The sequence below is a fragment of the Canis lupus genome, chromosome X (genome assembly GCF_003254725.2).
Source record: "Canis lupus dingo isolate Sandy chromosome X, ASM325472v2, whole genome shotgun sequence".
Classification (NCBI taxonomy): Eukaryota; Metazoa; Chordata; class Mammalia; order Carnivora; family Canidae; genus Canis; species Canis lupus.
In genome coordinates, this window is record NC_064281.1 from 20,046,191 (window position 1) to 20,059,804 (window position 13,614).

At 40.5% G+C, this 13,614-nt stretch overlaps 1 protein-coding gene across 8 annotated transcripts in view; it reads right to left on the reverse strand.

Annotated features, from left to right (window-relative positions):
- PCYT1B (phosphate cytidylyltransferase 1B, choline) overlaps positions 1 to 13,614 on the reverse strand; it is a 131,273-nt gene that overhangs the window by 4,332 nt on the left and 113,327 nt on the right. The gene's annotated exons all lie outside the window — the stretch shown is intronic.

Here is a 13,614-nt window from a genome sequence, read left to right on the forward strand (position 1 = left end):
AGCTGAGCAGCAATGGTAATGAGGGGGCTCAGGGAAGACCGCAAGGAGGAGACGCTATTGGAGCCAAGCCCTGGAAGAGATGAGGGAGGAGCCGTGTGAATGGAAATCGGGCAAACACACTCCGGACAGAGCACCCTGAGGAGCGAGCACGCAGTGCACGTCCAGGGAGCAGTAAGGAGGCGGTGGTGGTTGGAGTGGCTGGAGTGGAGTCACTGGGAGGGGAGGGGAGGAGAGGAGAGGAGAGGGGAGGCGTGTGGGGGAGGAGGCTAAGAGGAAGTCACCAGAGGAGGGACAGAACACTGTGTCACCTGGGCTCTTGTGGCCATGTGAGAACTTCGGCCTTTACTGTGAGAAGAGAAATGTCGGGAGAGCTCCTGTGCCTCTGGAGTTCGAGTCCGGACTAAGGACCGCTGCCCCTGGCTGCAGTGGGGGGCGCAGGAGCGCGGAGGATGCTGAAGCGCCCACGGCCGGGAGGAGACCAGGTGAGAAAATGGTCGGAGGCCGGGTAGATGTCCCCCCACCCCTTGGTTTCATCAAGGGACAGCAGACTTAAGGTAGAACTCAGCCTTTTTAGTCTTCAGTGGTATGAGTTTTGATAAATGCCCGCAGTTGTGTGACTGCCACCACCATCAGGGTACTAGGGGAGTTCCATCGGCCACCCCCTCCCCCCGCCTCTGGCAACAGATCCTTTTTCTGTCCCTCCAGTTTTGTCTTTTCCAGAATGTCCTCTAAACGGAATCATGCAGTATCACAGTCTGGCTACATTTTGAAGGTAGAGCCCACAGGAATTGCTGACAGATGGGATGTGAGGCGTGGGAGGGAGGGGAGTGACTCCAGTTTCTGGCCCATGGAACTAGAAAGCCAGCAGTGTCCTTTGCCGGTGTGGGGGACTCGGTGGGTAAAGGAGGTTTCGGTGGTAAGACAGACTTTGCAGATTGGGACCCCTGGTGACTACTGCCCGGTGCTTTCAGAACTGAGCCCTCCCCCGACGCTGTCCCCTTCGCCTGCTTTCTGGAGATTCCAGTCCTGGCCTAGCAGTGGTGCCCGCTGACCTGCCCTTCTGCTCTCTGCCTGCAGCTCAGCCCCCCATGTCATGCACGCATATTCCATTCCACCCACTTCTGAGCGCCCTGCCCGTGCTGCGGCGGGGGGGAGGGGGGCACCTGTGCCCTCATTTCTCCCTCGCTTGTCACGGAACCTCAGTCCCCAGCACCTCAGGCCAATCTTGTGATCCTAAGCCAGCCTCCAGAGCTGTTTCTCCTGTTTGCCATTTTAGACTTTTCTTGTCATTTGAGTTACTTTACAAACCATTACAGACCGCCCCCCCCACCCCGGAAGACTAGGTGCTCTACAGGAGATGCTTATATCCAAGCTGGGGCTTCGGTGATGTACAAGAATAGGAGACTGAGGTGGGGAGTAAGCCCGGGGAGCTGGTGGAGGGGTGACTTTCCAAAAAGAGGGCGCTAAGGAGAGAGAGTACAACCTAAAGTTCTTGGCATGACTGTAAGCTGAGTGCCTATGGGGTTGACTGTAGGCCAGGCCTGAACACCAGGAGGATCTGGATTTTTTTCCCTCCCAAGAGCCCCTGGAAGATTTTAACTAAAGGAGGGGTATGATCAAATTTGTGTCTGAGAAATACCTTTGGGTGGGAGCATAAAAGCAAAGAGAGAAACCATAAGGGAAAAGATTGGTGTCCGGCTACGTAAAAGTGTAAAACTTACATACCGCACCCTCCCCCAAACCACCATGAAATAAGGTAAAAGGCAAGTGAAAAACGGGGAAATTCTTGCAACATTTAACTATAAATAGTGGATTTTCTTACATAAAGAGCTTACAAATTAAAAAGAAGAATGTAAAAACATTCATAGAAAAATGAGCACAAGGCTTGGTAGGGCAATGCACAAGAGACTTACAAATGACCTATACAAAATGTTCAGCATCACTAGTAAACAAATGCAAAATAATTAAGGGAGATACCTTTTTTTTTTTTTTAAGAAGGGAGATACCTTTTAATACATCAGATTGTTACAGATTTTTTTAATCTTCCCAGCATGTAAAAAAATTGTTTTATTGAAATGTAATTGACACACAGCACAGTTTAAGGTGTATAGAGTAATGGTTTTACTTACGTGTATGATGACATTATTACCACAATGAGTTAACATCTGCCCTATAGATACAAAAAATAGATCTTTTTCCTTGTGATGAGAACTCTTGGGGTCTACTCTCTTAACTTTCATATATACCACACAGCAATGTTAATTATAGTCTTCGTGCTATACATTGCATCCCTACTACTTATTTATTTTACTTTTTGATCACTTTCAATCAGATTTTTCCTCTTTCACTCCTATGTCTCCCCTGGTAACCACAAATCGGAATGCCTTTTCCATGAGTTGTGGGTTGGTTTGGGTTTTTTTTTTTCCACTTGGGAGATGATGTATTTGTTTTTCTCTGACTTGCTTCATTTAGCATAATGCTCTCAAGAGCCATCCACGTTATCACAAATGGCAGGATTTCCTCCTTTTTAAGAGTTGACTGACCTTCCATTGTATACACATACTGTCCTTTTTCCATTCCATCCATTGATAGGTTGCTTCCATGTCTTGACCATTTTAAATAATGCTATGATTGTGGGGATGCAGATAGTGCTAAGACAGAGTTTTGTTTCCTTTCCTCCCCAAAGTGCAATTGCTGGATTGTATATATGGTGGTTTCAGTTTAAATTTTTTGAGGAACCTCCATACTGTTTTCCACCATGGCCACACCAATTTACAATCCTACCAACAATGCACAAGGATTCCTTTTAATCCATGTCCTCATTAGCATTTGTTATTTCTAGTCTTTTTGATGGCAGCCAATCTAATGGTATGAGGTAATAAGTCATTGTAGTTTTGATTTGCATTTCCCTATTGACTAGTGATGCTGAGCATTTTCTTTTTTTTTTTCAAAGATTTTTATTTATTTATTCACGAGAGACACAGAGAGAGAGAGAGAGAGGCAGAGACACAGGCAGAGGGAGATGCAAGCTCCATGCAGGGAGCTCCACGTGGGCATCGAACCCGGGTCTCCAGGGTCACGCCCTGGGCTGTAGGCAGCGCTAAACCGCTGCGCCACCCGGGCTGCCCCTGATACTGAGCATTTTCTCATGTACCTGTTGGTCCTTTGTATATCTTCTTTGGAAAAATGTCTATTCAGGTACCTAACCTGTTCTTCAATTGGATTATTTTGGGGTTTTGTTATTGAATTGTGTGAGTTCTTTATATATTTTGGATATTCACTCATATCAGATACATGGTTTGCACATATATTTCCCAGTCTGTAGGTTGTCTTTTAATTTTGTTGATGGTTCCTTTTGTTGTGCAGAAGCTTTTTAGTTTGATATAGTTCTACTTATTTTTGATTTTGCAACTTATGCTTTAGGAGTCCTATCCAAAAAATCATTGCCAAGACCCACGTAAAGGAGCTTTCCTCCTATGATTTCTTCAAGGATTTTTATGGTTTCTGGCCTTACATTGACATCTTTAACCCACTTCAAGTTACCTTTGGCAAATGGTGTAAGATAGGGATCTGGTTTTATTCTTTTATGTGTGAATATACAATTTTCCTAGCACCATTACTTGAAGAGACAATCTTTACTCTGAGTATGCTTGGCTCCCTTGTTTGGTCTTATATCTGAGCTCTCAGTTCTGTTCCATTGGTCTATGTGTCTTTTTTTATGCCAGAATTATACTGATTTCATTACTATAGCTGTATAATAAAGCTTGAAATCAGAAGTGTGATGCCTCCCACTTTGTTCTTTCTCAGGATTGCTTCGGGTATTTGGGGTCTTTTGAGGTTTCACATAAATTTTAGGATTTTTTTCTATTTCTGTGAAAAATCCCATTGGAACCTTGATAGGGATTGTATTTAATCTATAGATGGCTTTGGGATAGTATGGACATTATTAATATTCTTCTAATCTGTGAACAGGGGATACCTTTCCATTTTTTTCTGTCTTTAATTTTTTTATCACTATTTTACAGTTTTCAGTGTACAGATCTCTCACCTCCTTGGTTAAATTTATTCCAAAGTATTTTATTGTTTTCATTGCTATTATAAATGGGATCAATTTATCTTTTTCAGATAATTCATTGTTAGTATATACAAATGCTACTTATTTTGTATGTTAATTTTGTATCCTGCAACTTCACTTAATTTGTAGATTAGATATAACAGTTCTTTGGAGTCTATTGGATTTTCTGTGTATAAAATCGTGTCATCTGCAAATAGACAACCTTCTTCCTTTCCAATTCTGATGGGCTTTTATATTTTCTTGCCTCATTGCTCTGGCTAGGATTTCAGTAACATCTTGAATAGGAGGAGTGAGAATGGGCACCCTTGTTTTGTTTCTGACTTTAGAGGAAAGGCTTTGAACCTTTTGTCATTAAGTACCATGTTAGCTGTGGGTTTGTTATCTACAGCTTTTGTTATGTTGAGGTATATTTGTTTTGTACCTAATTTGTTAAAAGGTTTTATCATGAATGGTTATTAAATTTTACCCAATGATTTTTCGGTGTCCATTGAGAGGATCATAAGATTTTTTCTTACATTCTATCAATGTGATGTACCATAGTAATAGATTTAATCACACTTGTATCCCCAAAATAAATACCACTTGATCATGGTAAAATATCTTTTTAATGTGAATTCTGTTTACTAATATTTTTTAAAGATTCCAGAGAGAGAGAGAGAGAGAGAGAGAGAGTGCGAGCAAACACATGAGTGCCCATTTGTGTGGGGGAGGGGCAGAGGGAGAGAGGAAGCAGGCTCTGCTGAGTGTGGAGTCGGACAGGGGCTTGATCTCACAATCCCAAGATCATGACCCCACCTGAAACCAAGAGTCAGTCAACCGAGCCACCCATGTACCCCCAGTTTACTAATATTTTATTGAGAATTTTTGCCTCTATATTCATTAGAGAGAGTGGCCTGTAGTTTTTAGTATTCTTTTTGGCTTTGGTAATGCTGGTCTCATAAAATAAGTTTGGGAGCATTCCCTCCTTCCATTGAGGAGTCTGAGAAGGATTTACATTAATTCTTCTTTAAATGTTCAGTAAAATTCACCAGCGAAGCCATCAATTCCTGGGCCTTTCTTCTGTGAGAGATTTTTGATCACTAATTCAATCTCCTTACTAGTAATTGGTCTGTCACATTTTCTTCTTCATTCTGATTCATTCTTGGTAGGTTGTATGTTCCGAAGAATTTTCCATTTCTTTTAGGATTTTCAGTTTGTTGGTGTATAGTTAACAGTAGCCTCTTAAGATCCTTTGTGGCATCAGTTTTAATATCTTTTTCATTTTCATTTGTAGTTTTGTTGATTTGGGTCCTTTTTTTCTTGGTTTGTCTAGCTAAACATTGGTCAATTTTATCTTTTCAAAAAACCATCTCTTAGTTTGGTTGGTCTTTTCTATTGTGTTCCTAGTCGCTACTTTGTTTCTGACCCAATTTCTATTATTTCCTTCCTTCTGATAACTTTGGTGAACTAAAGTGAACTTCTGTTCACTCTTTAGTTCCCAAGGCATAGCATTAGGTTGTTTGAGATCTTTCTGGTTTCCTGAGGTAGGCATTTATTGTTCTGAACTTCCATTTTAAAAAATTTGAGAGAGAACGAAACGAGCAGTGGGGAGGGGCAGAGGGAGAGAAAGAAAAAGAAGCACGCTCCCCACTGAGCAGGGAGCCCAATATGGGGTTTGATCCCAGGACCCTGAGATTATGACCTGACCTGAAGGCAGACACTTAACCCACTGAACCACCCAGGTGCCCCTGAACTTCCCTTTTAGAACTGCTCTGTCTGCACAAGTTTGGTATATTGTGTTTCCATTTTTGTTTGTGTCAAGATACATTTTTGTTTTCCCTTTTTAAAAAAATATTTTATTTATTTATTTATTCATGAGAGACACACACACACACAGAGAGAGAGAGAGAGAGAGAGAGAGAGAGAGGCAGAGACCCAGGCAGAGGGAGAAGCAGGCTCCATGCAAGGAGCCCGATGTGGGACTCGATCCTGGGTCTCCAGGATCAGGCCCTGGGCTGAAGGCAGCACTAAACCGCTGCACCACCTGGGCTGCCCATGTTTTCCCTTTAATTTCTTCTCTGACTCTTGGCTGTTCCATAGACCATTGTTTAATTTCCATGTATTTATGAATTTTTCAGTTTTCCTCCTGTTAATTACTTCTATTTTGAAACCATCATGGCCAGAAAAGGTACTTGGTATGATTTCAGTCTTCTTGAATTTGCTAAGACTTATTCTGTGGCTGAACATATGGTATATCTTAGAAAATGTTCTGGGGCATGTAGGTGGCTCAGTTGGTTGAGGAACCGTTTTTTGTTTGTTTTTTTTTAAACCCAGTCTTGATCTTGGCTCAGGTCATGGTCTCAGGTTCATGAGATCAAGTCCTGTGTCAGGCTCTCCACTTAGCAGAGAGTCTGCTTGAGATTCTCTCTCCCTCTCCCTCTGCCCCTCCCCCTGCTTGTACTCAAGCTTTCTCTAAGTAAATCTTTTTAAAAAATGTTCCATATGTGCTTGAGAAGAATGTGAGTTCTGCTGTTGGATAGAATGCTCTATGTCAATTAGGTCCATTTCGTCTATAGTGTTGTTCAAATCTGCTGTTCCCTTATTATCTGTCTGGATAATCTATTCATTCTTGAGAATGGGGTATTAAAGTCCCCAACTCTTATTGTATTGCTGTTTTCTTTTTTTAGCTTAGTTTTTGCTTTTTATATTTGGGTGCACAAACATTTACAACTACTATATCTTCTTTTTTTTTAAGATTTATTTATTTATTTATTCATGAGAGACAGAGAGAGAGACAGAGACATAGGCAGGGAGAAGCAGGCTCCTTGCAGGGAGCCTGATGCCGGGACTTGATCCCAGGACCCCAGGACCACGACCTGAGCCAAAGGCAGACACTCAACCACTGAGCCACCCAGGTGCCCCGTTATATCTTGATGGACTGACTTCTTTATCACTGTATAATAATAATTGTAAAAGACCTCTTTGTCTCATTTGTACTATTTTTGGATTTAAGTTTATTTAGTATGATAAAATATAGCTACCTCTACTTTTTTGTTTTGTTTTGTTTTTTAAATATCATTTGCTTACAAAATCTTTTTCCCATCCGTTCATTCTCTGTGTATGACTTTAAGACTAAAGTGAGTCTCTTATGGGCACATATCATTAGAAGTTTTAAAAATTTTATCCATTCAGCCATTCTATGTGTTTTGATTGGAGAATTTAATCCAATTAAATATAACTTAAAGCTATCATTAATAGGTAAGGACCTACTTAGTTTGCCATTTTATTAATAGTTTTTTATGACTGATTTGTAGAACCATGATTCCTTGTTTTGTATCCTGCTTTCTTTTTTTGTATTTCATTGTCTTCTGCTATCTGTATGGTTTGACTTCTTTATCATGTACTTTTGTGTAATTACTACAGGATTTACCCTTGTGGTTACCACAAGGCTTACATAAAATATTTTAAAATTATAACACCTTATTTTAAACTGATAACAAGTTAACCTTAATAGAATTTCTAAACTTTATGCTTTCATCTCCCGCCTCCTCACATTTTAGGTTATTGATGTTACAGTTAACATACTTTTTATATCATGTAACCAGTAATAGATTGTTGTTCTGGTTATTTTTACAATGTTTTCTAACTTTTAAATAGTTTAAGCGAATTACACACCATCATTACCACATTTCAGATTCTAATTTTGACTATATATTTACCATTACCTGTAAGTTTTACACTACCTTATGTTTTATGATGTTCATTAGTGTCCTTTTACTCAAAGAACTCCTTTTAGCATTTCATGTAAGGCAGGTCTGGTGGTGGTGAGCTCAGCTTTGTTTTTAGGGAGGAAGCCTTTATCTCTTCATTTCTGAAAGACAGCTTTGCCATGTATAGAATTCTTGGTTGACATTTTTTTTCCTTTCAATATTTTAGACATATCATCCTATTCTTTCCTGGCCTGAACCAATTGTGTTGAGAAGTCCCCTGATAGTCTCATGATGGTTCTGTGTATGTAATTTACCCCTTTCCTCTCGTTGTTTTCTAAATTTTCTCTTTGACTTTTGACAGTTACGATGTGTATCAGTGTAGCCCTATTGGGGTTTATCTTATTTGGGATCCTTTGTATCTCATGGATTGGGATGTCCATTTCTCTACTCAGGTTTGGGACGTTTTAAGCCATTACTGCTTTAAGTTTACTATCTGTACCTATTCCCTTCTCATTCTCTTTTCCTTCTGGAATTCCCTTAATACAAATATTATTTATCTTGATTGTGTCTTTACGTCCTGTATGTTTTGTCCACTCTTTTTTCATTCTTTCTTCTTTTTGCTACTCTAACTGGGTTATTTCAAATGTCCTGTCTTCTAAGTCACTGTTTTTTTCCTGCATAGCTGAGTCTTTTAAGATTTTAAGTAATTGCTACACCCCACATGGGGGTTGAACTCACAACCCCAAATCAAGAGTTGCACCCTCTACTGACAAGCCCAACCAGGAGCCCAGAGTCTCCTTTTGAAGCTCTCTGTTGAATTTTTTAGTTCATTTTATTTTTTCAGCTCTACAGTTTTTTTGATGGTTTCTATTTCTTTGTTAAACTTATTTTGTTTATGCATCATTTCCCTTTTTAGTTTTCTATGTGTTATTGCAGTTGACTAAACTTTAAGAGAATTATTCTGAAATCTGACCTTAGATAGCCATTTCTTTAATGCCAGTTATTAGAGCTTTAGTAGTTTCTTTTGTTGGTGTCATGTTTACTAGATTTTTTCATGATCCTTGATTCTTTACATTGGTATCTGTACACTTGCATAAGCAGCCTCCTCTTCCAGACATTATGAGTTTGTTTGGCAGAGGTAACTCTTTGCCAGTCCCCTCAGTGTGGGTTTCTGGATATGTTAGCTAGTAATGTCCTTGGGCAGGTGGAGTTTGCTATCAGGGTCAATTTCTGGGTGAGGCCCCTGGTTGAGCTCTGAGGTCGGGGCTATGGCCACTGGCTGAGGATGGTTAGATAAGACTGTTAGTTTGGTTCCTTACCCAAGTGTGACTGTTACCAATTGCCTGGGTTCCCTAGTCAGGCGTACAGGACTTACAGTCAGGCTGGCAGGACTCCATACTAAGCAGCAGGTGGAGCTATGAATTAGCTTCTCTGCCCTCTTGGGGCAGGAGAATGGGCCTACATGGCTTATTGTTCCAGGACCTAAATTAGGCAAGGTTAGGTACTGAATTCCCTGGCTAGAATGGGTCAACCTATTTTGCTCTGCAGATGAAGACCATCACGGGCAATGATCTCTGTTCAAGTGCAACTGTAAGTAGGCCTGTTGGTTGGGATACAGAGTGTTCTGTGTGTTCTAGTTAGGTTCCCTAGTCAGGCAGGCTGAAAATTGTATTCAGTGGGCAGGGCTATGAATTAGCTTATGTATCCAGGCACAGCAAGAGAAGTAGCTCCAAGGCCAGAAAGGCTTTCGGTTTGTGGTTTTGACTCAAGCCCGCCTATGCCACAAGTTCCCTGCCTGAACAGAGCCACTGGCTTTGCTCAGCAGACTATCAGCTCTGCCTGTTGGACTCTGTGCTTAAACGTTTCTGGGCTTTGCAGCTTTCTAGGTCTAATAGCCAAGCTTTCTGTTTGGGTGGTGCTGGGAGCTTTACTCAGCAGTGGATGGGGCTATGACTCATCTCCCTTGCCTGGGTAGGACAGTAGGGCCAGCTTCAAATAGGCCCCCAGTTTTTCCAAATCAGGCCTTCTGGTTGGAGCTGGGGGTGGGGGATGGGGTCAGGAGCTGCACTCAGTAATAGGTAGGCTATGAATTACTTCCACTGCCTGAATAGAGTCTGTGAACCCTCAACACCTAGCACTGGCTTTGCAGGCAATCAGCTCTTGTTGCCATACTCTTGGTTCAACTATGCAGCTTCCCAGTTGTTCTTGCCAGCCTTTCTGATCGGGCAGGGTTGGGAGGTTCACTCAGCAGTGGGAACAGAGGGCTATGACTCGGCTCCCCTTCCTGCCTAGAGGCAGACCAGACCCCAGGGCCAGAAGAATCTCTTTGAGAACCAGAATCAGGCAGACTTGTACTCTGCTGAGTTCCCCAGTCCAACTGTGCCACTGTCTTGGCTCTGCAGATAAGCCAAACCACAAGCTGGTACTACTGCTTGGGTGCTGCAGGTGGGAACTCAGTATGCCAATATCTGCATTGGTTGTTGGAAGCCTCTCCCCCTCAGATTCTCAGTGGCCAATGCCCACAGATTGCCTTGCAATTCCTGTAGAATGAGATCAGAGTGGGGAGCTCTCAAAAAGTGACCTACAATGCTGGGGGAGCTAGAGGTCCACCCTGGACTCTCTCTTCCCACTATAAAAACTGAAGGCTCAGCAGATCCCTCTGTGTAATGTTGGGCTGGCCTGGGTTAGAGGCAATAAGGTCTGCACGTAGCCGCCTCAGCCCCCTATTCTAGGATTCTCTCAGTGGAGTCTTGTCTATGAATAGTTGTTAGTTCTTCTTGTGAGGGGGAGCAAAATCAGGAATGACTTATGTCATCATCTTGGTAAGCTTATTCTCCCAAGATTTTTTTAAAATTTGTAATGGCCTGTGCTGGTAAGGGCTCAGAAAAAAGATCCCACTCCTGTTACTGCTGGTGGCAGGGTAAAATAATGGTGCCTTTCTGAGGAGTAACTGGGCAGTAGGTGTAAAAACTTTTTTCCTGAGCAGATAATCTGAGATGTAAATAAATACTCTTTGGGTACACAGATTTTCATTGCAGGGTCATCACAGACAAAACTGCAAACCCCTTCGGTAGGTTAGAGAAATCTTGCACAACTCTGAGGTGATACTTTAGGCAGCTGATGAAAATCCAGTGCTTAAAGAATATTTAATAATGTGAGAATGTTCATGAGCTACTGCATGGTAAAAATGACTTGGAAAACTGTATGTTCTGCGTAACCCCCATTTTGTGAAACATATACATGCAGATGGAGAAAAGATGGACCCAATATCCCAGTGACTACTCTGGGCAGTTGTACTGCAGGTGATTTTTAGTCTCTTCTCATTGTTTACTTTCTAACAGCTCTGTAATGAACACATGTTACTTTTATCACCATAAGGAAGACAGATGACTGAGGCAAGAAGGTGAGGCCACAGGGCCCTGCCTTCATGACACAGGTAAGAGAATGGTAGAGCTTCAGGCACTTCAACAACTCCCCGCCCCACAGTAAGCTCTAGCCCATTACTTTTTAGGATCTCAAGTTTTCTCTAGCAAACATAATAGAGATGACTTGCTGATCACTAAAAACCTTTGCAGATTTAAAATTCCACAATTCTAAGAACCTACCAATTATTCACCTTCCATTAAAGGCATTGATAATTCTGCCAAAAGACATCCAACCCCCTCAAAATCAAACAAAAAATGCAGTAGTGCAACATCATTACCTTAGAGGAAGCCCATTTATGAGACAAAATCAAATGCCAAAAGGATAGGGTGGCCTATTATTAATAGCGACATTAAAAGAATCCTTGAAATTCTAGCAGTCATTTGAAAATAAGTATTTTTATTACTATAATCTTTAAGTATATTTATAGTGGCAGCCATTAGCTCTCTTGCTGTTAATGGATTGTCAGCATTTCCATTAGAAGCTCACTTTGTAAGTAATCTACAGCTTGCTACTGTAGTTTGACTCAAGCTCATAACTGAGAATATTATGCCTAAGGTAATGCAATAATTTGAATCCTTAATGATAAACAATGGTGTCACACTTCATATAATGTGATATCCATGTAAAACAACTCCAGGTCTCAGTTTGCAAGCCCTGTGATCTGTTTCTGGTGCATTATGATGCATGATTCTTCTGCAAAGGAGTTAAATTGGATCAGGTCAGCAGTTTATAATGAGCTTCCCGGGAAGAAAAGCACTTTAGGAATATGAAAATAAGACCACGGCATGGCATTTTCATAAAGAAAAGGCATTTAAATTGTGTCTGTAACTGTATTAAGATACTTCCATTTATAAAGTTTTCTCCCAAGAAAATAATCCCATTTACTCCTGTCCCAATAAAACTAAGTTTCTACTCCTCCTACAAACTCTTCCTTTTTAAGAACTTCTTCATATCTACTGAGACAGTAAATGTCCTGACAAATGCCTTCCAAGGTTTCAAGATTTCAGAGAGATTCCACCTTAACTGCCACAAAAAGAAATGAAAAATATCCTAGTTACATCTGCTTTGGACTTCTGGTAAGCACTGTGGAATTCAAAGAGTTTGTTTCAGCCAAATCAATAAACAACAAAAACTAACCCTCACAATGCCTGACATATGCCTAGATGCTGTTAAAGGGCTTTAGAGTGTGCAACAATTTCATCCACCCAACAACCCTACAAGGTGGCTGAGGCCACCCAGCTAGGAGGTGAGCTCTGCTCCTGACCAACTCTCTGTAATTAGCCACTTTCATAGTAAGAAGCTTTTCTGTTGACTCATTTACTTGTGCATTTCTTGGAAGACAAATTTTTGAAACCAACTGTTAAAAAGCTTCAAGTAGGAAGTTCAGTCCACAACTGAATTTTATGTTTTGTAAAATCAACATAGTCTTAAACATCAGCAGTGCTACTAAGATGATTATATATATTATTTACATATGTTATGTTTTTATATAGTATATAATAACATATATAAGTATTATATATTAAATATAATTCTCTTTACACATGTATGCATGGTGTAACAAGCGCTGAAGAGAATGTGGAGAAATCAGAACCCTTGTGCATTGCACTGGAATATAAAATGGTGCAGTGTAGAAAACAGTATGTAAGTTTCTAAAAACATTTGAGAATAGAATTACCATATCATTTAGAAATTCCACTTCTGAGCATATAACCAAAAAACTGAAAGCATGAAATTAAACAGAAATTTGTATAGTGATGTTCATAGCAGCATTGTTCATAATAGCCAAAAGATAGAAACAATCCAAATGTCCATTAATGCATGAATCAATAAACAAAATGTGGTATATGTAAATAACATCCCATTATATATGTGTTTGCATGTATATATACATGTATATATGTATACGTGTATGTATACACACAATCTGATGTACATTTATTTTCCTCAACTTGCATGGAGTATTTCCAAGATGGATGTTGAAAAGAAATATTTTGTGTATTACAAAAAATATTATGGAGGGTTTCCTGGCATGGAGAATCTGAAAGTTGACCACTCATTCCAACAAACATTTACTGACAGCACACTATTCATGGTTCAGGCATAAATCTAAGCCCTGAGGATATTGCGGGGGAGGGTCTATGCTTATGTTTATTTTTTATTGATAACATTAGTCTCAGGGGTATCACAGGATGACTCACATATTGTGATCACCACAATTGGTCTAGTTAGCATCTATCACCATATATAGTAAACGTTTTTCTTATGATGAGAACTTTTAAGATCTACTCCCTTAGCAAGTTTCTAATACTCAATAGAGTATTAGACTATTATTATATAGTCACAATGCTGTACATTACATCCCCATGATGTACTTTATAATGGTAAGTTTTTACCTTTTGACCCCCTTTACCCATTTTGCCT